General features: G+C 39.5%; 1 protein-coding gene and 1 long non-coding RNA gene across 4 annotated transcripts in view; one reads left to right on the plus strand and one right to left on the minus strand.

The window, feature by feature from the left end:
• Window positions 1–4,527, minus strand: part of LOC134157825 (uncharacterized) — a 38,004-nt gene extending 33,477 nt beyond the window's left edge. Inside the window, exon 1 of the long non-coding RNA XR_009962481.1 lies at window positions 4,370–4,527. This is a non-coding gene — a long non-coding RNA (uncharacterized LOC134157825). The remainder of the gene's footprint in view (window positions 1–4,369) is intronic.
• Window positions 4,205–27,131, plus strand: part of RARB (retinoic acid receptor beta) — a 329,638-nt gene continuing 306,711 nt past the window's right edge. For 2 of the 3 annotated variants that reach the window (XM_062607210.1, XM_062607213.1), the window contains exons 1-2: window positions 4,205–4,272; window positions 13,379–13,473. The gene's annotated coding sequence lies outside the window, so the exon portion shown is untranslated. The remainder of the gene's footprint in view (window positions 4,273–13,378; window positions 13,474–27,131) is intronic. The other variant, XM_062607211.1, reaches the window with a different exon arrangement.

A 27,131-nucleotide genomic window follows, 5' to 3' on the forward strand; every position in this document is an offset into this window, starting at 1 on the left:
ATTCAGAAGTCACGGCACCCATGTGCTGTTTACTTCAATTCCCAAGGAGATAACAGAAGACCAGGTGATACACAGAAGCCTAAAGGAATCCCAGCTGAGTATTTGTAGCTGCAGATGCTCCTGTAATCTCAGCTGCCGCCATCAGTTATTATTGCATGATGGTCTGGTTTCACCACAGCTTTATTTTTAATCTCTAAAGGTAAAATATCATCTGTTACCTAGTAAGCATTACAGAGACAAAAATCGTGCTCTAAACTCTATCCACAGACTACATGTTCCTTCTTACCAGTATCTTGTAGGAAAAAAAAATATTGTTAGGGATTGAGTTGTTATTATTACTACCTTGGGATTTATATCATGTCCTTAGATGAGTGCTGGCTGTTGCAACAAATGTTCAAATAAGTGCGCAGAAATCCCCCCAAGCTCAATGGGATTCTGGATTTCTCTCGCCTGCTAGCTGATGTTGCAAATCCTGCAGGATGGCTTTTTTTTTTCCTTTCAGTACATGATGCTTTTCATTAAGGGAAAGTAATTTTAGATTCTGAGTCTCAAGCATTTTGCAGTTTTATATGAGCCGATGTCTCCAGACTATACAATAACAGATATCTGGGAGGCTGACATCAGTCAGTTTGTTTTAATAGCTGCTGATGCTGGCCCTAGAGGATCAGCACATCCTACTTTCCCTGGTAAAAGTTCTTTCTGCACAAGCAATTTTGTTTCAGATAGGTATCATTGCCTCCATATGTTATGCAGCTCAGGAATCAGGGTCCTGCACCTGACCTCTCAGGTCCATGGCAAGTAACTTGGAGCTGAAACTCCTAGTTTTTCGTTCACTTAATTAGCAGTCTCTCCAAGTGTGTACGTGAGGCTGGCAATTAACAGCTGCTACTTTTAAGAAGACCCTAATTTCTGCTTTCACATTTGTAAATATATAAATACATCTGTTGCAGTCTTATCCATCATGTTATTGACCTTCATCAGCAGATTGTGAAATTCCCTGGATTAAACTGTTCTTCAACCTACTTTTTGTAAAGGATTTGCTCATTTTGTGCATAGTTTCCTCTTTACTGCTGAATTCATATATGGTAAAGAAGTTGTGAAGGAAGCAAAAAGTAGGGAAATTGATGATAGACTCTTTAATGTACACACGTACAGATTCTTCTTCCTATAGTACAAATTTTACTACTTTACTTTGTATAGCAAGAGACTATGCAGATGTTTTCAAAGCTGCATCTCATCACAGGATTCAGTGTAGTCTTTGCTGCTGCCTCAGAGACACTGCTTTGTTCTTGAGCATTTTGAAATGTTTTGTTCTGTGGGTTGTTTTTTTGTTGTTTTTTTGTTGTGTTTTTTAATTTTTTTTTTAATTCTCTTTTTTAATTTTTTTCTTTTTCTTTTTTATTCCCAGGTGACATTTTCTAAAAATAAAATCTGGGCCATATGCCTTGAAATTGGCTAATGGCAGAAAAAATGATAAATACAATTAGACCAGAAAATCCACTTTCAACATTCTCCCCTCGCTCTATTTTCTTTCTTCTTTACAGTAAAGGAAGAGTCTGACTAATCTTTCATGAACTGTAGGGAAAACAGGAGAATCTTGAATGGAATTTATATAAAGTAGTCAATCCCCTTCTACGAGGACTTAAGAGGTATAGTCATTTCACTTGAAGATGGGAGACAGGTATGAAAGGATTATCCAGAGTTTTTTTGATGATTTAAGAAAGGCTGCCCTACTTGACAGGATAGTTAGCCTTTCTGCCACTTTAATAGGAGGATATAAAAGAAAAACTACCCAGTGAGCCTTAGGAAGCCAGGAATTACAAGAAGTTCCAGTGGAGAGCATCTAAGAAATCAATAAAATGTTCCAGAAGTTCCTCCAAGGTATGAGAGGAAGGAAATTTGAGGGGAGGGAGGAAGGAGGAATGAATGTCAAACCTCTGACAGAAGCCCAAAAGGCACAGACATTGACTTCAAACTCTTGTTATCTCTACACCTAACTTCTTAATGGGGGAGAGAATTAATGGAATAGAAGAAGAGAAAGACTGCTTTCTCTGTGAGCACTAAGAGTCACACTTGGAGGTACTGCATTAGGCACTGTGGCCACACATGCCCAACTCATACTTACCACCGCAGTATCTACACCTCCTTAGCACAGGAGAGACAGAAGCGTCGTACAGTGCAGTATGCTGTTCGTGGGTGATGGTGGTCACCCACCCCCAGCAATCCTGATACCGTCTCACTGACGGGACCTGTGTCTCCAGATCCTCCTTCCTTAGCTCCAAGCAACCACTGAGAAGAAAGGTTTTCTAGGACTCCTCAGGACTGACGTGCAGGCTCAGCGCTGAAGTACACGCTGCCCTGTGATTAACGGAAGGGCTGACCTCCTGACCCGTGGGAAGGCATTTAAGAGAGTGTGACCCACAAGAAGGCAGTATAGATAGCCTAGCTTTGTCATAGGCTCTGCACCTTGGCAGTGAAAGAAGCAATGTGGGAAAGGTGGCTTCAGGCATTTTAAATGGAAGAGCTTTGAAAACTGATTAAGCAAGTAGAATGCAGAGCTGAGTCACTCTGTATTTGTCTCTGTGTGCATGTGTACATATATAGACACATATTTTTGTAAGTGTGTGCATATTTGAGTGAGGATATGAAAAAAGAAGGCATACACTTCCAAAAGCCAGTGCAATAACAAATTGTGAGCTGAAGCTGTCACATCATATGAAACAGACCCAGAGAACACGTGAAGACACATTATAGGTATTTTAAAATTTCACTGTTTTGCTCACATTTGGTAGCATTTAGATCTGATATCCTTTATGGTACTTTTTTTTTTTTCCTCCTGAAACCAACATTACCCTTGTGAAGCAGTGTTTGACGAAAATGCAAAAAATCTTGGCTAGCAAAATATTTTATATTTTTATGTCCCAAAGTCTTATCATTCATCTTCACACAGTGAAAAAAACACTGATGTTCTTATGAATAAAAGAAGGATTAGGAAGATTAAAATGCACACCACTGGACTTGCTGAAGAAAGGTTCAAGTATGAGCCCTGAGGATCATGGTTGAAACTATGCTCCCCTTTACTTACAGGTAGTTCAGAGAGATGACAGGTCCAGATCTTCCCCATATTGAGTTTCTCATATGAGTTGCAGTAAAAAGAGCATTGCAAATAGAATGCTGCCAAGTGAATGATCAGATTTTATGTTATTTATTTATTTTTGTTATTACAGCCAGATGTTGCCTCAGGAAGTTGAAACAAGGAGTCAGGAACTGACAGCTTAATAATTAAATTGGGAAAGTTGGCAGGCCTCCTGCCACTTCCTCTCATACGCAGCATCTATGAGAGAAAGTGTGCAGTATTCCAGTGGCTCTCCTTCTGAACAGGCTCATCTATTACTGGGTAACGATTTTCCGTCAAGGAACAGCAAAGCACAGGGCCTATTACACCAGCTACATAGAGTTAAAAAGACATTATGAATAAAACGCTCGCCGTGGCTTTTACCAACATTTCAACACAAGGCTGCCTAATGCTGATGTGTGTTTATTACACTTAATAATGTTTACATAATTCTTCCTTGAGCTCATTACGGCTGTCAGAAATCTGAATAGAGCGTATTTTTGCCCGTGTGTATCTCCCGAAGACTGTAAGCCGAGATGAATGGCAGCTGAGATAGAGACTTTGTGGCTGGTTTCCCATCCCGGCCAGAGCATCATCACACCTTTTCCCCTCTTTTGGGATTTCTTCCCTTTGAGAAATGCAACATTTCACTCCTGGAGCTCCCCGTGGGCCCAAGCGCCTGCAGAAAGCACAGGAATCACGCCAGCACCAGGGCAGGAGGAGGCACACAAGCCCCGAAGGTGCTGTAAGCGGGCGCCAGGCTGCGAGTTTGCTGAGGGGCAAACTTTACCCACAGGCTGCAGGCAGCGCAGTTAAAAGAACTGCTGCGGCGGCACCTTCGGCTTGCAGGGCGAGGGGGCGAAGCCCGCCCAGTGCCCTCGCTCCCTGGTACGCAGTACCGAGGACGGCGGAGGTTCGGAACGCAGCTGACGGCGGGCGGACAGCGTGCTCCTGGCCCGCAGAGCCCCCGCCGCCCCTCAGAGGGGGGAAAAAATGGCGGGCAGGGCTCCCCTCCGCGCGGGCGGGAAGGGGGCGCGCGAACCCCCGGCGGCCCCGCCAGGGGGCGGGGCGGGGCGGGGCGGGGCGGGGGGCCGGGGCTGCCGCCGCCGCTGCCGGCTGCACTGGCGGGGCGGTGGCGGGAGCGGGAGGCTGCGGAGGTAAAGCGGGGCCGGCCGGTAACGGGGGAGGCGGGGAGTGGAGTGCGGGGCCAGCTGCTCGTTTGTCAGTCCCTCCCGCGCGTGTCTGGGCTCGTACCTGTGCGCGGTTCGCTCGGGTTGGGGGCGCGGTGGTTATCTCCGCGTTGAGCCCGTTAGCGGCTTCGCGTTAGTGCCTGCGCGCCTTATTCCTTCTGCTTCGCAGACAAAAGCGTACCCGAGACGTCGTGAGGGAGTGATTCGATATAGCGTGAAGTCGTGCTTGTGCTCGGGACCCTGACAGCCCCGAACCGGGGTAGAGTAACCGCTGCTGCTGCCGCCGCTGAGCTACCCTTCGCTGTCCTGTTTACCGTCATTTGCATCAAGGAGTAGTTATCCTAGCGGGAAACAAGCAAAAATACCTGATGTTTACCTAGTTTCATTAAAACAAGCTAATGGGTCTTGGCAGCGCTTGTTGTAAAAAGTGATTCAGAGGATGAAAGCAGGATCCCAGCCGGGGTGCGCTTTGGTGAATGAGATTCCAGCGCAGAGAGCTCCACGGTGTGCACTGGGTTTCTTTTAGCTAGCTACTTCATCCCCGTGCGTGTAGGTTAGTTACTTACTTGAGTAACTCGGTATATGGCCGGGAAGGCGTGCAGTGCAGGGTGGCCCTTCTGCTCCTTCGGGGAGCGAAATCCTCTGCCAGCCACCGCACCTTCCTGTCTTGCTGTGGGACGGTGCTGGGAGCTCGGGGCTGGAGCAGGGATTCCCGCTGTGGGAGCGGGGTGGGCTGTGTGAGGGTCTGCGGGAGCCCTGCTGCTGCCCGCGAGTCAGGGATACCTCGTTAGCAAACGCGATGTGAGGGCTCAGCAATGTGCCTTGCTTGTTGCAGGCGCCGATACAGGGAGGTAATGTGAATGCTGTTTATGCAATTTTGATGTTTTCTGTCTGTACAATGTTGTCTGTATTGAGAATGGCAGTTTGGTCATTTGAATCTGTGGCAGAATTGTGCTGGGTTTGATAGCGTTGATATTTTGCCTTTGGGTGAGATGTGCTTAATAGCATTTTAGCAAGCTTCGTGTAACACAATATGAAGGGCTTAATCATTGGCGATGAATGCGGTCTAACTTAATGCTTTGAAGAGGGATAGGTAATGATAACATGGCTTCTGAAAGCAAAATATTTAATGTAGCAACACAAAATATTGTTGCCCAAGGACTGTGCTGTACCCAAAGAATGCCAGTCAGGACAGCACAGCAGCAGCCCAAAGAGAGGGAATTGGCTGAGACTGTTCTTCAGCTCTTACTCTTGGAAGAGTTCTCATGAGAAAGTTTAGCAAGCATAGGTTAATTATAGATAATGTTATGATTAACTGAAGGAATTGAATACCTAGCGCAAGAGCCTGTGCTGTGTGGGAGAAGCTGATTTAGGGTAAAGTGGTGACAATGTAAACTTAGACCAGTTGTGTGTGGTGAAAGTTGCTACGTGGACATCACTAGTTTTCAGTTCTGGTTATGTCATTTGGGAAGAGTTGGAAGCAAAACTGAAAATAACATAGCTCTTGAAATAAGAGATCGAGAGCTGGTGTGTGCTTTGGTTTTTACCAAGAAAGACAGTTTTTGATTTAAAATATTAACCAAGCCATGGGCTTGATGTGTCAGGGTCTGTCTGAGCCTGATTTAATGACCAGAGAAGGTTGGTCCTCAGCTTTTTGTATGGGTAAGTTTCCAGAGAAATACATTTTGCTAACTGAAGGGTTGCAGTATTGTCCCTCTATAGTAGTGTGATAGTAAACGAGAGTGCTTACCAGTACAGGATCTCCCTTAATGTGGGTTCTTGTTATTCTGTGACTAAGTATGTGCAGGCTGGCTCCAAAGCAGATAGTCAGTTGCACTTTGCATCTCGTCTGATTCTCTTCTGCGCTTTCTTGCAGAGCTGGGGGATCTTGCAGTCCACTTGCCTTTTCAGGCTAAGTCACCACAGTAGCATTATGGTAAAGCATCTCTGTTATACTCGAAAATCAGGTTTTCTCCAGGTAGAAGGAGTGACACCATGAAGGAGTGCTTCACCGTGATGCCTTTTTGGTTTTCTGCTAAAGTAGTTTTGTCTGTAAAAGAGATTTATTGACGGTAGCTTGTTTCAGGGCTAATGGGTCTCTAGTATGGGTGAGGTGTAGAAGGTTCAGTATTCTCACATATCCATGTTTCTCTAGAATGAAATGAGTTATTCTAGCAAATTCCTAGTTATGAGGTGACCACAGGTGTGTATAGCAGGAGTGTGAGCCAGATGTGTCTGAAAGGGATCATCCACTTTCGCAGTTCTGTCCATATGGATATGGTGGGAGAGGTATGGTAGTATGAATAAAGTCCCTGTGAATTCTGTAGATCTACATGTGTAAAATCAGAGTTGCAGTCTTGTTCTACCACATCTGTGCCAACTGCTGTATGAAACACCAGTATTTTAGAGACAAAGTTCTGATTTTCCGCAGTTTTGCACCCTAAGGTGTAGTTCTCCAAGTATGTGTTACTAGCAATGATTTAAAAAAGTAGCCGTTCCTGGATGGGATGCTGTACAAAGCTGGTATGGTGTCATCCAAATATTGTGAGCAGTTATGGTGTGCTTTGTGTCACAGTGGAATTTTCTTCTAACCCTTCTCAGCTAGCAGTTACTTTATGCATGAGGTTTTAATGTATATTCTTGCCTGTTTAATAACTTGTAGTTTCCATAATATCTTGTAGCATTGAACCCTGTAAGTTATTGGCATTGAGTATGTTCTCTTTCGATATCATTGACTATCTCCTTGTTTATATATTAAGGGGAGACAGCAGTTATTGAAATTCCTTATTTATAATAACAGAGTCTATTAAAATGCATATTTTAAGTGCAAACTACTGTTAAAGCTTAGGAAAGACTTTGGGGGAAAAAATTGTGTCAAATCTTGACTCTTTGTAGGTTGTGTTCTAATTAAATATTCAGTATTATAGGAGACAATATTTGAGTCCCAAGACACTGATGAAATGTCAGTTAAATTGTATTTCCCTGCTTCAAAGTAAAGTGTAGTACTCCATTTGCTGCAATACTGGGAAATCTTTAAAAGTTGAAAAATCATTTAACTCTGAAATCTATAGTTTAATTCATATTCAAGGTATATAAATTGGAAAATGCTGAACATGTAGGAAGTACAGGCATAAAACCCTAGAATTAGGCCCACTGGGAAAAAGCCAAAGGAAATACAGGGAAGTGTAGAGAATTTGTATTCCATATAGGTAAATTCTACTTCTTTTTCTTAAATTTTTTTTCAGGAGCTACTCTTGTTATTGAAAGCAAAAAAACTTCATTTATTAAATATTTGTGTCATTTGTTGAAGTAATACTTTGGAGATTCTGGATTTATTTTCTATACCAGCCTAAGTTTTCTGTATTGTTCACCTTTCTTTTATCCTGACAGAGTGAGCGTATTATTGTCAGCTTTGATTACAGCCATATACATTTTTGTAGCGCTTTATAGCAAGTGTGTAGGGCAGTAGACCCTGTCATATCACATGCCTAACTTTTATGACTTTGTTTTTCAGGAGTTATGGCAAGTCTGCTAGCCAGGTCAGAATTAAAATTATTTAGATACAATTGACATATGCCAATAGTAATTAAATGGTGAAATGCACTTCAGCTCATTCAATTTTCCTTTTCACTAGATTTTTTTTTTTACTATTTTTGTTTTTAATATAGAGTGCCAGCTGTGCTAATTAGCATAGCACTCTGGAAGTCCTCTCTAAGCTAAACAGAGAGGATAGGACAAAGAGATAAGCAAAACCCCAAACCTGAAGAAGTAAAAGTGTCAGTCTTCGAGCTGTTAAAAAAACTTTGCACATAGAGTGGGTTTTGTCCTTATTAGACAAGCGATGGCAAAATCTTTCCATGTTGTGTGTAGGACTTCAGACCTGAGTTGAATCCTGTGCTGATGTGTGTGTTTATGCTGTGTACAGGCAGAGGGGTCTCTCTTCAGAGAGGTGCTGATTTCTGTTTTACTTCTGGCGCAGTGCTACATCTTGTCTGCCACTTTTTAGTAGGCTGGCATGGGGAGTTTAGGTAGGCAGCATTAAAACTACCACTATGCAACAGCTCTGGTGCGTTTGCCATGGCTTTTCCATCATGGATACAGAATATTATAGATACCTGATGTCTGTCATTGTTATTAAATTGCTGACGGATTATTTACTTTGGATATGTCTATAATACGCAGAATTCTGCTTACAGTATACAAAAATGAGTATATGTGTGTGTATAAATATTTCCATGTCCATTTTTCAATCTTAAAACATATCTTATGCTCTTGTGTGAAACTTCTTCAGCAGCCGTGGGGGTAGGTTTTGAACTTGTATGGCATAATCTTAAGGTCCAGGGCTGCTGGTTGTTATTGGAGTGTTTGACAGTTGTGATTCTGGAGGTTTTAGCTCCTAGGTAAATATGAAAAACCTGCTCCAGGCAGCAACAATATGTAGCAAAGTAATAAAAGACAAGCTTTAAATAAATGATAAATAGAATCTTTATTAAACCCATTCTCACATATGGTCAGCATCCTACAAAGGTATATAGAAAGCTGCCATCCTTGAGTCTCTGAATGAAACCTGATTCACCTCCTGCGAGGGCATGCTTTACACTGCCAGGCAAGCAAGATTGCTCTCAATAGATCAGTTCATGTAATGCATCTTCCTTCTCACACATCTCCTTCCTCTTGTATCTGTTTTGACCTATGCCTAGATTCTCTCTGAATGCTTTGGAATTAGTGCTGGTAAGTGAGTAGCAAGTACTGCTCATCAAAGTAATGCAGTACATGCTATCTCAAAATAATGATTAGAAATGTTTTTTCTTTGAGAGGGTATTTTAGCCCATGTTATCAGCACATTGAAATATTTTAGTGTTAATGATATTCAAGAATTTAATTTAGCAAAAATCTTAGAAGTAACTAGTAAGAAAATCCTGATGTTTAAAGCTTTCAATCTCGAGTTCAAAAAACAGGCAAAGGAAGTTACAGATCATGTGTATTTTATTTTTCTTGGGATCAACTGCAGGAAGTTGTATAGCTGCATTCTAAACCACATTTAATTTTCTTTAAATGTAGATATTTCTTTGTTTGCTCACTGTAAAAAAAAAAAAAAAAAAAAAAAAAAGCTGTTCCAGAGAGATCTGTGTTTAGGTGATCTGAGACGCTACTCATGAAGCTGTGCATCTACTTGTCAAATCCTTTGTGCTGCTCTTCTGAGGTTGTCCTCAGAAGAACTTGCTTTGAGAGCAGAATGTAAGGTAGTTGATGGTGCCCGGTATGTCAGGGGACTGTAAAGCAGTGCTGCATGATCAAGGTGAAATATGTGAAAGACTTTATTGCATTTTCATAAGTATTTTAAAGAGTTTTAACGTGGGGCAGCCACCTTGTTTCAGTCATCAGTAGATGTTACCTAAAATATTTTCCTTTAAAAATTCAGCAGAAAAAGAGACAGAAACTTTTCAGGCTTACTGTGCTGATTTGCAAGTTCACTGCTTCAGATGTGGAATATTGCTGTCCTTTCTAATGTAAAATTTGGGTTGACCTTCATGGCTGTAAAATCATGCCCCGCTTCTTTCCTTTGTAAGTTTTCACTAACAGTATTAGCTACAATGTTAGTTTCTTGCTTATATTGTAGTATTGCCCAAGGGGTATTTGGTGACCATGCAAATCACTTGCTTTCTTCTATTTCTACCCTTATTCTTATGGTAGATGAATTGTAGGAATAAAAGTATATGGTGATTAAAAAGCAGCTTTGAATTGGAGTCAGCAGTGTTCTCTTGCAGCAATGGAGGCTAATGGCGTGCTGAGCTGTATTAGCAAGAGTGTGCCCACCTGGTTGAGGAATGGGACTACTGCTTTTGACAAGACTGTCCTGGAATAATGCTGTGTCCAGTCTTTGGTCCCCAGTGCAAGAAAGGTAGAGACAAACTGGAGAGAGCCCAGGGGAGGGATGCTTAGGTGACTGGGGGCTGGAGCATGTGGTATACAAGAGGATGCTGAGTGATCTGGGTTTACCCAGACTGGAGATTAGAAAATGAAGGTAAGTTGCTGCTTTCCGTTTCCTGATTAGGTGTTATGGAACAGAGAGAGATACTCTTCTCTGGGGTGCACAGAGAAAGGTCGAGGTGTAGTTGTCGCACATGGAAATTGGGAAATTCCAACAGGGTGTAATGAAACAAATTAACAATGAAAATGGTTGAGCTCTGACCTGGGGTCATTGATATTGCAGGATTTGCCCTTGGAGGTCTAAAAAATTGGCTGTACAAGACTCTGAACAAGCTCTAACTTTGAAATCATCACTGCCTTGGCTGGGTATTGGAGACTATGGCCTCTAGAGGTCCTTTTCAGCCTAAATTAGTCTGATTCTGTAAGAAGGTTTCCCACAGAGGAAAATAAGTATCATAAGAGTTATGCTAAATAGTTGTTTTAATTATATTCTTAGAAGGGAACAGCTATGCACTGTGGGATCAGAGGATCCCTTTGTATAGTACTCATAGTCAAAATAATTTACAATGAAAATGATTTTGTAAAGAGGATGTGCAAAAGGAGCAAGTTTAAACTTTCTGTGGGGCAAAGTACTTCTGTGCTGTGCTGCTGCCCTGACTAGTCACAGTCTTGCTGTTGACAGTAGCTCTGACAAATAAATGTCAGGCGTGTCAAGTGGTAGTCTTTGCTGGACTTGGCTGTGATTAGCATAGGTGAGTTCCTGGGAAGGTATGTAACACATAATAAATTTGAAATGGCTATTACAGTTTGGTGTAATAAAAACCCCTTTTGACAGAGTGACTAGTGGAGCTCTGTAAGATTGATTGTTGACGTCCTTTGGGCCTGATGTGACAAGAGTACTCTTTGTTGATGGAGTGACTCACCATTGTTAGTTGTGGCATCGTGCTTGAGCATGTGTGTTTTGTAGTATACAGCTTGAATATAAGATGTACGGTTTTTTTCAGAGTTGTTTCATATTTCCCTGAGCTAACTTTGTGCCCAGGCAAAATATCAGTACTACTTGTCTTTGACATTTGTGTGAGGTCATAATGACATCACCAGAAGTCCCCTTGAGACTTTAGTTTTTATTTGAGTTGGTGATTATCAAATAATCTATGCTACATGAATTGTAATTCCACCAGCATTAGTCATTCAGACAGTATCTCACTGAAGTAACATGGACTTTATGTATTGATGTCTGTATGTTCAAATTGGAAAATTCAGTAGCGAAGAATGAGTTTATTTGTTATCCAGCATGTCAGTGTGCAGACATGCTTACCTGTGGGAGAAGGAAGGAGAAATGTATCCACAGTAACCTCCCTGCTCCCCCCAAAAATGTTAAATGCCTTTTAACAGTACTTGAGTTAAATATACTAGCTGTGATTCAGTTTTAAGAGTTAAGACTCTCGTTCAGCTTTTCAAGAAAGACTGTTTGAGACATATATATATATATATATATATATATATATGTAATCATCAGTGGTGTACGTAGATACTGTCAATCTAGGCTGTTGTATTTTCTCTGTGGACCAGATTGAGTGTGCCCTTTGTGCCGAAGTACAATGGGCTTGTATAAAAGCTTAAATGATTGCTGTCGGTGCACTCTAGGATGCGTAGTCTTCAGTGGCTTTTCTCTCCAGAGGCTAACTACCTGTACAGGCCACAGGATGGGAATTGAGGAGGCCCATCAGGGAGAGCAGGCTGTTTGTTGCTCAAAAGGGTATTGGGCAGGAGATACACTCTCTCATACTCGCAACAGGGAAGGGAAACTGCAGCTGTAGCACTTACCTTCCTTGAATCCTACTTTTGTTTTTAATATATTTAATTTTTTTTCTTTTTTTTTTATTTTAGTGTTAAGATTCAAGCTTTTCAAGTCTTCCGGAAGGACCTGAGAGTGACTTAATAATCGGGGGATATTAGCAATTTTGAATCCCTTTTAGCTGCTCGTGTTTTTAAATAATACTCAGGATGTGTTTTCAAGCATTGTGCACATTAAAGGGAAAGGTGTTTTTTTTAATTTTTAAATGAAAGCTGAAATGCATGCGTTGTTGAGGAAGCGTAAGAAAAAGGCCAAGTTTCACTAGATTCTGATCAGAAATCTGGGAGCAGCTCTGCTGCTTCTAACAAAGTTGTGATACAGCAGTAGCTTTGTTGGTAGATCTGCTTCTTTTACACATAATCAGGCTTGTGTTTCTGGTTGAGTTTTGCAACTAATTTCACTAATGTTAAATGTGTATCTTTGATTTAGAGTATAGCCTGATTTGTAAAGCCAGTAACGAAGTGTGTTCAAAGTAGTAGTATGAGTATTAAGGGCCAGACAGGCAAAGCACTTTGTTAGTTCAATACTCATTGTTTCATAGCACTGCTGATGTGAGAGAGAAAAACAAATTGTCTATTGTGGCTGCAGTTTCTGTACACTGGTAGAGTCTATTTGAGACCCGGCAATTATCTGCTGAAGATGAAAAAGGGCAGTACAGAGCAATTCCTTTTTTCTTGCTTTTTCTCTGACTGCTTTCTCTTTTGTTCTGCTTTTCTTGTTGGGCAGGAGTGGGTTGGCAGAAAAAGTGTCTAGCTGGATCAAAAGGATTGGTAGCAGTCACCTTACTGAAATCACATTTCTCTTTTTTTAAAAAGGGGATAGAATTTTCTTGTATTGATGGTTCTGCTGCAGAGGTATTTCAGATTTTAACTTTTTCCAAACTTATGTTGAGCAAACTGGGGGAAGTTAATTGTGCATGCTTGGTGTTAGTGCAAAACCAGTTGACTGGCTGTGGAATTCCCGTGGGTGCTCACAGGTGATTTTCGCAAGGACACCTACTTGTTTGTTCCTTGAGCTGGAACTAAGGAGAGGGTCAGTGTTGCAATTGATAGGGGTGTTCAGTGGAAAGAGGAAGAAAGGAAGCATGTCATGAATCTGAGACACCTGTATTCAGACTCTTGCAGTGAAGCAACACTGGTTTTGGTTTCTCATTTGCGGATATTGGAGAGAACATTAAGATCTTCCCTGATTTTTGCCCTGACTATCATTGTTCTGACGATGAGAATGTTTGCCTTATTCCTTCACTCTTCACTTCGTAACTGCTTGTTTCCCTAATTCTTCCAGGATGTCAAACTGGCTTTGGTCCACGAAGACTACACTGGTGTCAAGCTCCTTCTGATTTGCCTTCAGCTCTCAGGAGGAAAGGTACAGTTACAGGGGTAAGTTAAAATCCACTCACAGAATCCTCTGAAGGAAATGAAGGTTTTAATTAGTGCCCTTTCTTTTGCATGGCAGTCTCTGGTACATTTTTTCCTTCAAAGTTGCTTGGTCCATGGCAGCAGGCTATCAGTGGTAGAAAAAGGGAAATCCAAAAGTGTGGAGTCACTTTGAAAATGTAGTGAAGAGTTAATGAATAGGGTGCTCACAGGGAAAATACCAATGCAGGCTGTGTCAGGTAAGCACTTTAGAAATGAAAAGTGCCCCCCTGTTGGTTTGTTCTCCTTTTAACTGATGTCTTTGAAAATCTAATTGGAATCACAGCTGAACTGCCGTGGCAAAATATGGTTTTGGTAGATAAAGTTGAAATAATATACATTTAGCAATTGGGAGTGTTGCTGGAAATAGTAGGCACATGTAGAAATGAACACAAATTCGCATTTCTTGTTTCATCCTAAGGGCAAAGTACCCTTGGTGCAAAGCCCAGGGGACCTATATAGTCATTAGCAGATGGAGGGGGACATTAATCTTCTACCCGCAAATCTGCCCCAGCACATAAAGCAAGGAGCGTCTGTTGTGAGGATTGCTAGAGGTTGTATTAAACATAATGGTATAGTTCATAATCACAGTGCCAGCCACACTTGCTGTTCATCGCAGTGCTTTCTTGGTACTCTCTGTCTCTGGATTTCACTTTTTCTATCTGTGTATAATGGAGTAGTGAGAATATTTCTGCTTTGTGAGATGTTGGCAGAATCTTCTTCCAATACTCTTAAAATCTCCCTCTTGCTGTAAGCACTAGAGTATGTTAAGATATATTTTAAATGCTTTTTTTCACATAAAGTGCATGAGGAGAAGTGTATGATTTTTGTGTCATTCAGTCTTTCTCATTTGGAGTAAGCTATGAGACATGCATGGTTAATGAGGTATCTCAGCAGCACATTTTTATGGGAGCGTAGTTTAAAGTTGGGAGTATGTCCAGTCTCCAAACTGCCTAGTGAGCGTTCTGTATTTGGAAACAAGTGCCAGCTGGCAGTGGTTAAGGAGTGCATGCTTATTCTGCTCATGATAGCCAAAACATGCTCCCTGCTGTGTGCTTTTGGCAGCTTTGCACTGGCAATATGTCTCAAATGCCAGTTGCATGTCCTCTTTTCTACCTCATAAGCATGTCCCACAAGGCATGATTTAGCCTAAATAAAAATGTGCCTCTGTTAGACTTGGTAATATATGGAAAGAAAGAGACTGCTTGTTTTCAAAAAGCAGTCTTTTTGAAACATATGTAGTACATTATTTCCATAGTGGAAATAATAAGATGATTATCACGCCTTGCTATACTCAGTGGCAAATTGGCCTTAAATTCCTGAAGATGTGATGATTTTTGAGACACCAGTTCTTAGGCATACTACACTGATAATTTTGTGTAATTTATTCTCGGTGAGAGCACTGTTTTGGAATTTCAGTCCTAAAGTGGCTGCATATTAAGAGTATTTGAAGCTCTAACTCTATCTGGTCAATGTATTAATTTCATTGGTGGTCAAATTAATTGCACATAATAATCACAACTTATTTTTCTTCCTATTTGCTGAATTGTTTTAAGCCAATAAACATCCAAAATAGATGTTATATTTTGTTGAAAAAGATACCTTATGTGTGGGCATATTGACTTTTGCAGTAAAGTGTTGCAAATGTGCTTAGCTGCATTATTTGAAGCAGCGTGTGAGTTGTGGTACATTGGGTACAAGTTTGTAAGAATCTGAAGGTAAATAAATCCAGTCTATATTTGATTGTCATTTTTATCCCTAGTAACAGTGTAACAGGTTAAAAAAAAGCACAGTTAAAGAAATAAAAATAACCCTAACCTAAACAAACAAACAAACAGCAAAAAAAAAACAAAAACAAAAACAAAACCCCCAGCAAACAAAACATTGAAGCTTTTCAGCTCCCTACTAGAATGACTGCATTTAAGGTCAAGTCAACTGTAGGGTAAGTAACTTGTGCTTAGAGCTTGGGTTTAGAAATGCTTATATATTTAAGCTCCATATTGCTTGTTCTTTGAGATGATCTCTCACCTTGTTTGCTTGCAGCAGATCTTGATATTTAGCAAGATGATAATTCTCAATAATTCAAATGCCTCTTTCTTTTCTTAATCAATGAAATTCTACTGAGATCTCATCAGATATGGAAGTTTAAAAATTGAGTTATCTAACCTGTGTTCATCAGGCAAAAATTGTCATCTTGCCAAAATCATGCAGCTTCCCAAAACTATGATCACACAACCACTAAAGAAGGGGAGAAACAGTACCCATTGGCAAATGCTAGGTTTTTTGTTATCATGCTTCCACACTGCCTGTGGTAGCTGATTTAATGTTCCTGTTACCCACTGTGCTTTCACAGTAAGAACAATCTGCATTTCCCAGTCAGGAGGTAAAAGAGGGTTGTGCTTGACCCTTTTCTCAAACTCAAGCTTACCTCAGCAGCCTGATACTGCTATCACATAGCTTTTTTCCTCTCTGGCAAGAAGGACTCAATTCAGTTGCTTTCAACAGCTGATCTGAAATGGTGCAGATTACCTTGTAAGTTCTTTGTCACATTCATCATCCAGCTATATTGTGGATATCCAAGGACATGGGCAACTACTTTCAGGTACCTGAATCCTTTCATGGTTGACTGTTCTATAGTGAAGTTGAGAATCAAATGTTGTTGTGATTGGTGTTAAAGGAGCACTGCTGCACATTGGTTAACTTATTCATGCTCTAAAAAAACCCCTTGGATATGACATGCAAAAGAGGTATCTTAGAAAATAGGTTGCAAAATCAAACCCTCAGAAGTTGTGAAATGTCAGATTTATGTTATGCCAGATTTATTTTCTTCTGTGCCTATAATGGATGCAGGAATATAGAGTTGTAATTGTAATTTCATTGTATCTTAACCATTGGGCACCTGAATTGAATAACTGTTACATTAAAAGACAGGAGTGTGACATGGTCATGGTATTTGGAAAATGGCATGGTAGTATTTGTGTATATGAGGAAAAACAGATCATTCACAGAAGAATGATCATAGAATTCGAAGCTAACATATACAAGTAGAAGATAAGCAGAATTTGATCAACAGCCTTTAAATTCTGTGTCAGCTAACTATATTTGCATTATGTAAATTTAATGTGGGTTCTGACCTGCAATAAGTAAGCATGTGTAATGTGATAGATTTCGGTGAAGTTTCTCCCATTTATGCTGATGTTAAATTCTGCCTCTTGTCAAAAAGTTTTCTAAAAGTTCTGCCAACACAGTTTTGTATTGGAACAACTTTGAGGCTTGCCAGCAGTGTTTTTCTTTTGCGTTGTAGGAGCAGCTCCAGTTACATGCCAAAATATGGTCTTATTTTTAAACTGAAAAATAAATGAAACCTATGTGGAAATGGAAACTTTGAATGCCAGATTCTGACCATGTTATTCCCACTGGAACCACTAGGACCACTTCTGCAATCTGCTCTGTGTTTATAGCATTAAGAGGTATTTCACAATATGAGAAATACTGGAAAAAATGAGTGCAAGAAAGGCAGGCAGTCTGCCAACATCTATGTCTCTTTAAAAAAAGTTATTATAACCTACTTGCTGAGATTAGTTTATGCAGATATCAAATTCAACCAGACTTCAGTTACAGCCAGCCATTCTCCATTTCAGAAGTGTTATTCTATAGGGAAGAGGCAGATGATTGAAAAATTTGCATTCCTAAAAATTTTCAATTTAATCATAATTTCATTATTTTGGCTTCTTTTCCTAAGACAGTAAGACTTGTGAGCTTGGAAGCTCTGTTTGTTAGAGCCTCATTCTTTCCCATATTCCTTAAATTTTAAACCTTTTGTCCAAAGTAAGCAGAATTTTAAAGAGCTAGTTCCAGAATGATAGGGGTTAAAACAGATGGAGGGATTTGGGAAAGAGAAATATGGTACTTGAGTAGAAATTAGTTTTCTCTAGGAGTGCCTTCCTGAGACAGTAGCCCTAGTAAAAAGGCCCAGATGTTTTGCCTCCAGCAGTGTTCAAGCAGTCAATTCTATTGAGGGCTTTAAGAAGAAGCTTTAGTGATTTTGGGCAGTTGTGGAATTAGAACCTGTGTGAAAATGATAGGTATGTCATTTCATCATTCTACCATAAAAGGAAGGCAGAAATCTGTGTTACAAATCCAGGAGACTTTACAGAATCATAGAATCAACCAGGTTGGAAAAGACCTTTAAGATCGTCAAATCCAACCGTTACCTCGGGACTGCCAAGTCAACCGCTAAATCTTGTATCTAGAGTCTCAGCATGGTCTTGAGTAGAAGTCTCCAGGGCAGTTACAGAGGTAGTATAATGAAGTGGAGCTCTGCAAGTGTTGTGAATGCTAAAGGAGACAGCAGCTGCCATTACAGCATTTTTGAAAGCATATTCAGCCAAGTAGTGCAGACTAGCAAGAAGTCTAGTAAGACCTGAAATGCTCACTAGTTTTGATAGCTGAACAGTTGTTCTTGATACATCACTAGACAGCTGTGGTCCTGCTAACCTGTGGCTTAAAGATGGCATACAGCTCAGCCCACCTCTTTGCGTGTTTGACAGTAAAGCGTTTGTAGTTCAGTGCAACTGGGTGGTATTACATTGTTGACACTCAATATTTTTATCGCCGCTTCTCAGTGCTGATTCATGGAAAACGTTATTAACAGTGTAGCTGCTAGGGAATGTGTAGTGTTTGAGGCTGAAGTTGATTATTCGTAGGATTACAACACAGAGGCTGGTCTGATGGACTGCCCATCCCAACATGTTCTCTCTTGGTACTGAACTTTTGATCAGGTTGTAATCTGCAGAGCAAAAGCTCTTATATGAGGAGTTCAGTTCACCTTGAGCAATGCATAGTTCTTCATAGGCTGGAAAATGGGCATGATGGATTTATGTTCTGAGCAGATAGCCCCTTAGCCTCCTGTTTTGTACATTTACACTGCCTTTGGGGTGGATCTGTAGTACTACTTCTAATTGAAATTGTCTAATATTTGTTACTTTTTATCTCAGTTCATAAGATGGATCTTCATTTTATACCTAAAGGGAATTAATAATTGTCTTATGTAGGCTTTTTGGCAGGGCATGGCCAGCTCTAGGGATCTTTAACTGTAGTAATCATACTTGGTATAAATTGGATTTCCTTTTTCTGAAGCCTGAAATGACCAGTATCTTTCTGAGTTTTAGAAGATGAAGGCTAAGGGTATAAAAAAGGCAGTTAGACACTAAGCTCCTACTAGCTGGATTTTGTACATAAGTCCTGTTTGTATCTTTGCAAATCTTAATTTTTAGTTGGTGTTTATGATGAGTGTTTAAGGAGGTGGCAAAGAAGCTACTTTCTACTACTTGGTTCTGTAACTTTAAGTACACTGACTTTGGTATGAGAATCATCAGACAATAAGTCTTGGTGATGGTTAAGTTATTCACTTTCAGAAGTTCAATAATTCATCTAAGAAGTGTCAGCAGCTGGGTCTTGTTAATGGTAAGCCTTTCATTTCTGTTAAATCAATTGTGAATAATAGGATCCTTCAGAGAAAAATGATGAAGTAAGCATTGATTTCCAAATTGGATGTCTGATATTGAAGCATTAATAAAAATCCAGAGCAAGCAGGCAACTAGGACCTCATACACTCTGATCATCTATGTAGTAATCAGAGCAAATCAATGATTTTTGTGTATGGTGCTAGATCTGTTAACATTTCATCTGTCGCCATTCATCATTTTGTCTGTAATTTCATTTTTGTAATTGTTTAGATTTTGGGGGGCTTAATAGTATGCATTGAATCAAGCATTTACTGTCAAGCTTGTGTGAAACAGAAATGGCATTGCCATATTGTTTACTGTTTACTGGCTGTCTGTTTTGCAATTGTAGGGCTTTCTGTAGTAATGGTCAAAGTAATGTTTATGTACTTTTAAATGAGGTTAAATCTTCTTAGAGGAGTATACTCCTGTTGTAGCTTCCTCTGCAACATCTTGGACTGTTTCCCAGCTACACCTTCTGGATCTGTGTGCTTTTTTCCAGGCTGTCTTGTGTTGTGGAGAGCTGTCGCTATCTGGATGTTTGCAGAGATGAATGATCACATGGCCAGATTCTAGCCTTGGGTGGCTTTAATAAAGAGGACAAAGATTTTGGTGACAGGAGCATCCACAAGTGATCTGAGAGGCAGTAGTTGTTGGTAGAACATCCCCCAAGACACAGAGGCCATAGGCTTTAGTGGATGGGATGCCTGTATTCCTTCTACTTCCAGCCTCAGAATACGTGAGGTTTTTGTAATGCAGTACAAAGGTTACAGACTTGTGGGTGTAGGGTTTAGTTTTTTGCTGTTATTTTTAATTGTGTTTGAAGGCTGGGTTTGGTGCTTTTGTTTATTTCTTCTAGGCAATGGCTTTTTTTGTCCAGTATCGTGCTTACCAGCAATCCCATTTTGTTTAAAGCTGTACTGAATCTGTATGGAAACCTACATACAATCAAATCTGTTTCTTGTTGAAGTCAAAGGGAGTTTAGGCTAAAACTGGACCAGGATTTGGCCCATAAAGCATAGCAAGAAAATTGAACAGTTATAATAAAACTCTTAAGGCAAATAAAATGTTCTAGCAGGTGTTCATAAATGTGCTTTATGCTCATAGACTCTGTTAAATGTTAATACTAAGGTCCTGCAGAAGCTGCACATAAGGACTGTGTGAAGGAAGCAAATGTCTGTTAAATGTGCTGTGCAATACTGTAGTGAAGGTGGGTGGCAGTGCAATGCCACGCTACCTATTAGACTGAAACATGAAAGCTATTAGAGATTCTGCTGAATTTTCATTTTCTGAGGGAGCAGCTTTCAAGAGAGAACATATCATATAAAAAAAAAGCCATGTGTTGTGCAAAACTAGAGGCATCTTTGTCAGTGTATGCAGTTTTCTTGGACATATGCAGAGCTTATTAGGGGCAGCTGCTAACATACTGTACTAACAATAAATTTAAAATAAGAGAATACTTTTGAGGAAAATAATAGCTTAAAAGCAGTTTTATTTTTCATATATTTCATTTTCCTTGGTTTAGTTTTTTTCGTGCTTTAGATGAGCCCACAAGCGGAAGTACTAATGTGACCCTAAATGTATTTTGAGGATAACAGTTATTGACAGGCTTTTATATTTACATCTCCATCTTATGCTAACTCTTAATATATTTTTAATCCATCACTTTTTCATCAAAGCAGTGAGGTTCATTTTAGATTTCCAGTAGCTGTCTGACCTTCCTCCTTTCTGGTTTCTAGGGGAACACTTACTGGCTTTTTCAACGTCTGTTGCAGCATGCCCTGAAAGCTGGTCGCTTGTACTGGGTTGGTTTCCTCCAGCAGTTAATTTCATTAGGGTTCAGGTCAAACCCAAGGGACAAAAAAAATATCTTTGTGTACTGGAGTCAGTTCCTAAAATGACACCATGAATGTGGCAGTCATTGTAAGAATGTGTTTTGTTGGTGTTTGATTAATTGACTATAATCTCAGCAATGCTCAGTCATTGTGCTGCAGGATAAAAGCAACCACTTATTACAAAGATACTCTCTTTTCCCGTTAACTTCATTTTCTGTGCTAAAAGAGAATGCATTACCTTGGAAAACACTAAGGTGGCTGAGCGAGGGGTGATCTTTCACATGACGTTTAGATCTATCAGGTCCCAGGCATTGCAGCTGCTCCTGTAGTACATGCCGCAGTCGGAATGTCCATGTAACGTAAGGAAGAGTTTTCCACTGTCATCTTGGTCTTGGCCTCAAGTGTTTGTTCCCTGCAGTGACAGTGCTAGCTTTTTTATTTTTGTTTTTCAGCTGATGGGAGCGTGGGTGTCTCAGAACTTGCTTCATTCCACCTTGTGAAAAGGACTGAAGCATGCATTTACATGGGGAATTCTCATCACTTGCTTCCCAAGGACAAGGAAGCCTAGTAGAGAAGCGGGGCAGGAAAAGACTAGGAACTGGTTTTAATCAAGTGGAAAATACATCGGTACTTCTCTTGTAAGTTGTGGCACTTCTAGAATAGTGATGTTCATGCAGAACTTCTAATCCCTGCAGTATATTACAAATGCATTGTGTGAGAATTAAATGTTAATTGAGGCCATTATTTTATGACTGGACTATTTATACAGTAAAGTTATTTGAAGTAATGGGCCATGAATGCATTTTGTTTATTAACTTCCCTAGTGCTCATTTTTCTCTATCTTTTCTTATCACAGAGCAGTGGTTTTGAAATAAGAGGCTCTCCAATGACACTAAATCCTGCTATATATAAGGCATGTTACTTATAAATAGTGTGTTTTGTTGATTTCAAGATATGCAACAGCATACAGTCAAAGCTTTTGGAAGACTGAGCTTTCAAGTGACTTTCTACTTGAGTTAAAAATAAAAATACAGAAGAAAGGGTTTTTTTTTCCCCCTTTGTTTAAAACTTTTTTGATTCAGGTGCTTAAATGGTCATCTCTGTTCTGAAGATGAGAAGCTAGGGTAAGGAAAATAATTTGACTTCTCTGGGATTATGAAGGGAAGTCTGGCAGACAAGGAAATTAAATTGAGACCTTCTAAATGACAGGTCAGCTCCACAACTACTAGAGTATCTCTTTTCTAAAATGTCTGTCAGAAATGTGAAGTTTAGATTTTTCTAAGATTTCCATAGGACAACTGCTCTGTTTCCCTGAGGATGCAAATACCCACTATGTGTAAAAAAATTATCATCCGTTGAGGATAGTGTATCTGTTATTAAATCTGCAAAAAACTACAGTGTTAAGCCAACATACTTGTAATAATATTTTGGATTTCCTTTTCTAATTGTTTAATGGAATTAATATGAACATTTTAGCTATAAAGTTGGACAGCTGCAGCAGGATGTGATTTAACTGGCTCCTCTTTCAAAACATTTTGGCAAACTTTACTGTATGCAATGTTAGAAAAATCCCATTTATCTGTCATGTAGCTTTCCTGCACTTCTTTAATTTCCGTTATTTATCCATTTTGCTCCTTAGTTCTTGGCTATGATAAAAAGTAGTGCAAGGCAAAACCTTGCATGCCACCTTCTCTCTCATAAATGGTGCTAGGACTTGTGCAGGAGCAGTGATTACCTGACAAACTGCAGCACTGTGATGCAGTGTGTAACTATACAACCCACCTGTTCATTACATCTTGTCATGGTTTCCTGTATGTGCTGAGAGACTGGATTTGAGTTCAATCTTTTGCTTGTTGCATCCAAATTCTGTTTGAAGTACTTTTGTCCAAGTAAGGAAAACATGAGGAAGTTGCCTACAGATCCATACTAAACTCTTATTTTCTGGTAGAAAATTCTTTGTTGTTTTGTTGTTCGGGACAGTATTGTATTGATATAATAGTTATATGCTAATAATATATAGAGAGTATATGACATCTTAATGAGCTTTAAGTACCTCTGGGTTGACCTGGCAATCTACAATGCTTACCACAGCGGGGCCTTTCCCTTGCACGCATTGTTTTGTGCAGTTCTGGAGGCAGCAGCTAGGAGAGCCGTCATTGTAGCCAGCTCCTGGGGAAGTTGATTGCGTCTTCCACCGGGACTGTGCTGGCCATGAAATTCTGTCTCTGCAACTGGGAGAGGTTTGTGCACTCTAATAAATTACAAAATTGAGTACTGTCTATTTCCTTACAAGGTGCTGCTCTCTGTCACTCTTACTAATTGTGTGGTGTCCATTGCTGCTTAGCTGGGAAAGATAACGAGGCTTTTGTAAACTACCAGGTTTAGAATCTGGAGAGGGCTGGCAACAGCAAGCAAAGAACTTGGAAAAAAACCCCACATGTGTAAGCGTCTTGAATGGAGTCAAGATTAAAGTAATTTATTCTGGATGATTTCAATAAAAATGCAGCTCTTATAGTTTTAAAAGAATACCTTATAAACTCATATTCTAAAGATAAAAGCTATCAAGCACAAATGCATGATATTACACCAGATACCAATTACTGCCATTTCTTAATGTGCTTGTGTTTTGTTTTACTTTTGCATTTATTAAATATTTAGAAGTTCAACTGTAGATTTTTTAATCAAAATCAGAATGTTCTCACAAAATGGGTGATTACATCATTTGCACATTTATATTGTAAGACATTTTAACGATATAAGCATTTTTTCATTTAGACAGCAACCATAATAAATTGAAATAAAATTCAACCTTGATTGATGTTCTATATGTCATGTACAGGGCAAATCCCATCTATTAAATGTAGTTTGCCAAGGCAGCAATATTAGTAGCATTTGAATGTTTTTCTTATTAAGGAGAAAAATGGTCAGCAACATCAATGCTGTCTGCACCAAAGACCACGGTAAATGGAAACTGCCTGCAGCACATTTGAATTCTTCACTGTATTTGGGATAAAGGTACGATGCAGACAGTGAGGTTGGGTTGTTTTTTTGTTTTTTTTTGTTTTTTATTTTTTTAAATTAAGATAGACTATTGCAGTTCTTTGGATGAAAGAGAGAGGCTGATTACAACATAATGGAGTGTACCGTATTCATCTCTTTGAAATATGACCTCACTCGGCCTTTTCCATTTTACAATCGATTCTCTCATTCCCTTAATGAACCTGTGCGTTCATGAGTCTTCCTTGGAAGTATGCACATGAAGTATTACAGTACCAGAGAGTAATTGTCTGACAAGCCAAGCGCAAGTAAAGTGTCTCCCTTGTAGTCTTGTTCAATAATATTATGGACCATTAATGCATTGCATCAGGTTCCATATTGTTTTGTTAAAAATTATGCAACCATATATTTCTTAGTTGTTCACAGTTTTTCTAAAGTGGTAGCTTCAGAAAACTGCTTCAACATCAACTCTGCAGAACAGTACATATGTGTAAGTGATGAGCTATTAGAAAAGCACTCTTGCAGTCAGTGTTCTCTTGTTGAATATTGAAATGGAGTAAACTAATATGTTAAAGGAAGAGAGGAAGGGCTCTTTGAGAAGAAGAAAATGTATAAAGTTATATAAGGAATTACTAGAGGTACCATCATTTGGAAGATAAAATTTGTAAAAGATCAAATACCTAGTCTGACTTTTGTATCTAACTGCTGCTTTTGGCAATCAATGTGATTAGATGTAATAAGAGAATACTGTTAATTATTGTGTTGCATACTTTATATGTGTGTGTGTCTTTATGTGTGTTTTTTGACGAATTTTAATATAAATATAGATTGTTCGTGTAACTATAAACTAATACATTTTGTCTAAAACCGTAATATTATCAACGCATAGCTGCTAACTGGTTGTTCACCTTTTCAACTTGTTACAAAATACAAAACCACCCACTGGGTGATACAAACACAAAACAACTTGGATGGTGCCCAGAATCAAGCTACAAGTATAGAGCTCACTGTGTTGTCCACTGGGAAAGCAGGAGAGCAGAGAATATCTTGTACCTCAGTCTCACTTTGGGCGCAGAGCTGCCATGAAGGCTGAGCCTTACTGCAAACTACCCAGGAGAGTTGACAAAACATTATGGAAAGACATTAAGACTAAACCACATGCAGAGTAAATCAAACAGAAAATTTGCAGAAGTCTTAAAACCTTCATAATGACAATTTCATTGAAATTCTAAGTATTTGATGCATCACCACCAACACTGATTTGATAAAAATGACCATGAAATAAAGCTTGAGCTTGGAGAAAAGCAACAGTCCTGTTTGTGATGTCGAAAAGATAATTCATCATATCAGAAAGCAGCATTTCCTTTCAATTAGGCCAAAGTCAGTGTCCTGAAGTGTGAAAATTGCTTTGAACAGCAGACCTGTTCTGGTCCTGTTGGCTGTTGCTCAGGACCAGAGATAAGAAGTAAGTAAAAGTAAGGCTTATTTTATAAAACATGAGAGAAAAAAACCCTCAAGTTTTTTATTACATTAGGCCTATTAAAAGATTTTCTTTAATTGATTTGAGAGAAAAAACATCTTTGCAAATGTAATGCACACTCTTCTTTTTAAATCACACCTTTCACTTTTGGTGAAACTTGTTCCCAATCAGTTCTCCTACTGAATGTAGAAGAACCCATGCTAATCCACTGATGATTGCCTGTTTTGGGATGTGAACTCTACTTGGGGTATTTCTGTAATGTTTTATCGTCTTCATTATCTCATCATTCGTGTGGCATACGTACGCTTCTGTTTTCAGCAGCAGCTCTGCATCTCCCATGCAAGAAGTGCCTGAAGCCCCATTCAGAAAGCACGTATTCAGTAGGGGTACTTGCATGTGTGCTTGGTGATTAGACCAAAGCCTCAGCTGATGTCAGTGGGATTGAATGTGTGTTTAGTTGAGGCTTTCCATGAATAAGAGTGGTTTTGTGATGAAATGCCTTTGAACAGACCATTTCATTCTTCATTACTCAATACCACATTGTACACTCCTCGGAGGACTTCAGGATAGTTTTTTAACCTGTGTTAGTGATGAACAAAAGTGAACTTTGGTTATCTCCATCTTATCGGAACTGTATTCCAATAGGTCCTCACAAGACAATCTGTAAAGAGACAGTGCCTCTGTTCAGAACAACTTCAGGCCTGTGAGAGGCCAGCTTGCTGGGAGGGCAACCGGAAAGCCTGATCCGCAACCTTGTGAGTGATTTGTTATCTAGTGTTAGTAAGCAGATTTGTGGAGACTTTTGGTTAAGGTCCATCTTTCAGAAGATTTGCGTGTGCTTGGATAATTCACATTTTGTATTTAGTAGATAGCAAGAAAAAGAAACCATTATTTCTCTGCAGAAATATTAACAATTGCGCTCAAGAATCAAATGCACAAAGAATTTCTTCTTCTCAATTATCTATTAGTCATCTTTTTACTCTTCAGCCGATGGAAAATACAGTTCTTTTGGTCTCAAAATTTTGAGTTGAAAAGAAATTAAAGGGCTGTATTTGTTTTATTATTTATTTTCTGATGTTTTGAGTTCATAAGGATCATATGTTTTCAAGTTTTTTACTTTGCAGTCATGGGGCTGTGAAACTTGCTTAATTTTTAAGTGGAGGATGTGGTGGTTAAGTTGTAGCAGTGCAATGAAAACTGCAGACTGAAAATTCGCGGAGAGTTGGCAATTCATTAAATGAAATCTGAAAGAACAATCTACAGTTATGAGGTCCAATGAAGAAACAAAGCTACAAGCCTGTGCTCCATCTCACTTTGACACCCAACATTTACACTATATTGTTCCACTGTAGAAAAGAAAGAACGTACTCTTCTTTTTCTAAAATATTTGATTTTGAATTGCTTCTCTTAAGCATTTTATGATTGCTTGGTCTGTATCTTCAGTTACTGGACTGCTTTGCTTCCCAATTCTGTGGTTTGTTACCTACTCTTGTTCTGATACTTCAAAGCTTTTGCTGATAGTAAGAACTAGGAAATTGAAATGCATTGCCTCCTTGGATGTGTTCATATGCTGTATTTATAGCTGTGGAGATTGATGCTACTTCTGCTTTAAAAAGCCGTTTCTTAAGACAGAAATTGCTATCTGATATTGTGCTTTTAGAAAAAAAGATTTCTATAGGAGTATTTCTGAATCGAATCTAATGATTTTAGATGGAGACACAATAGTTGGAAAAAACAAGGACAAACTATTTTTAAAAACACAGAAGAAATTCCCCCCTCAAAGGAGACAAAAAAGCAGTGAGACTG

Source organism: Pezoporus occidentalis, unplaced genomic scaffold (genome assembly GCF_034315485.1).
Source record: "Pezoporus occidentalis ecotype Australia unplaced genomic scaffold, CSIRO_AGI_Poc_V1 ctg120, whole genome shotgun sequence".
Taxonomy (NCBI): Eukaryota; Metazoa; Chordata; class Aves; order Psittaciformes; family Psittacidae; genus Pezoporus; species Pezoporus occidentalis.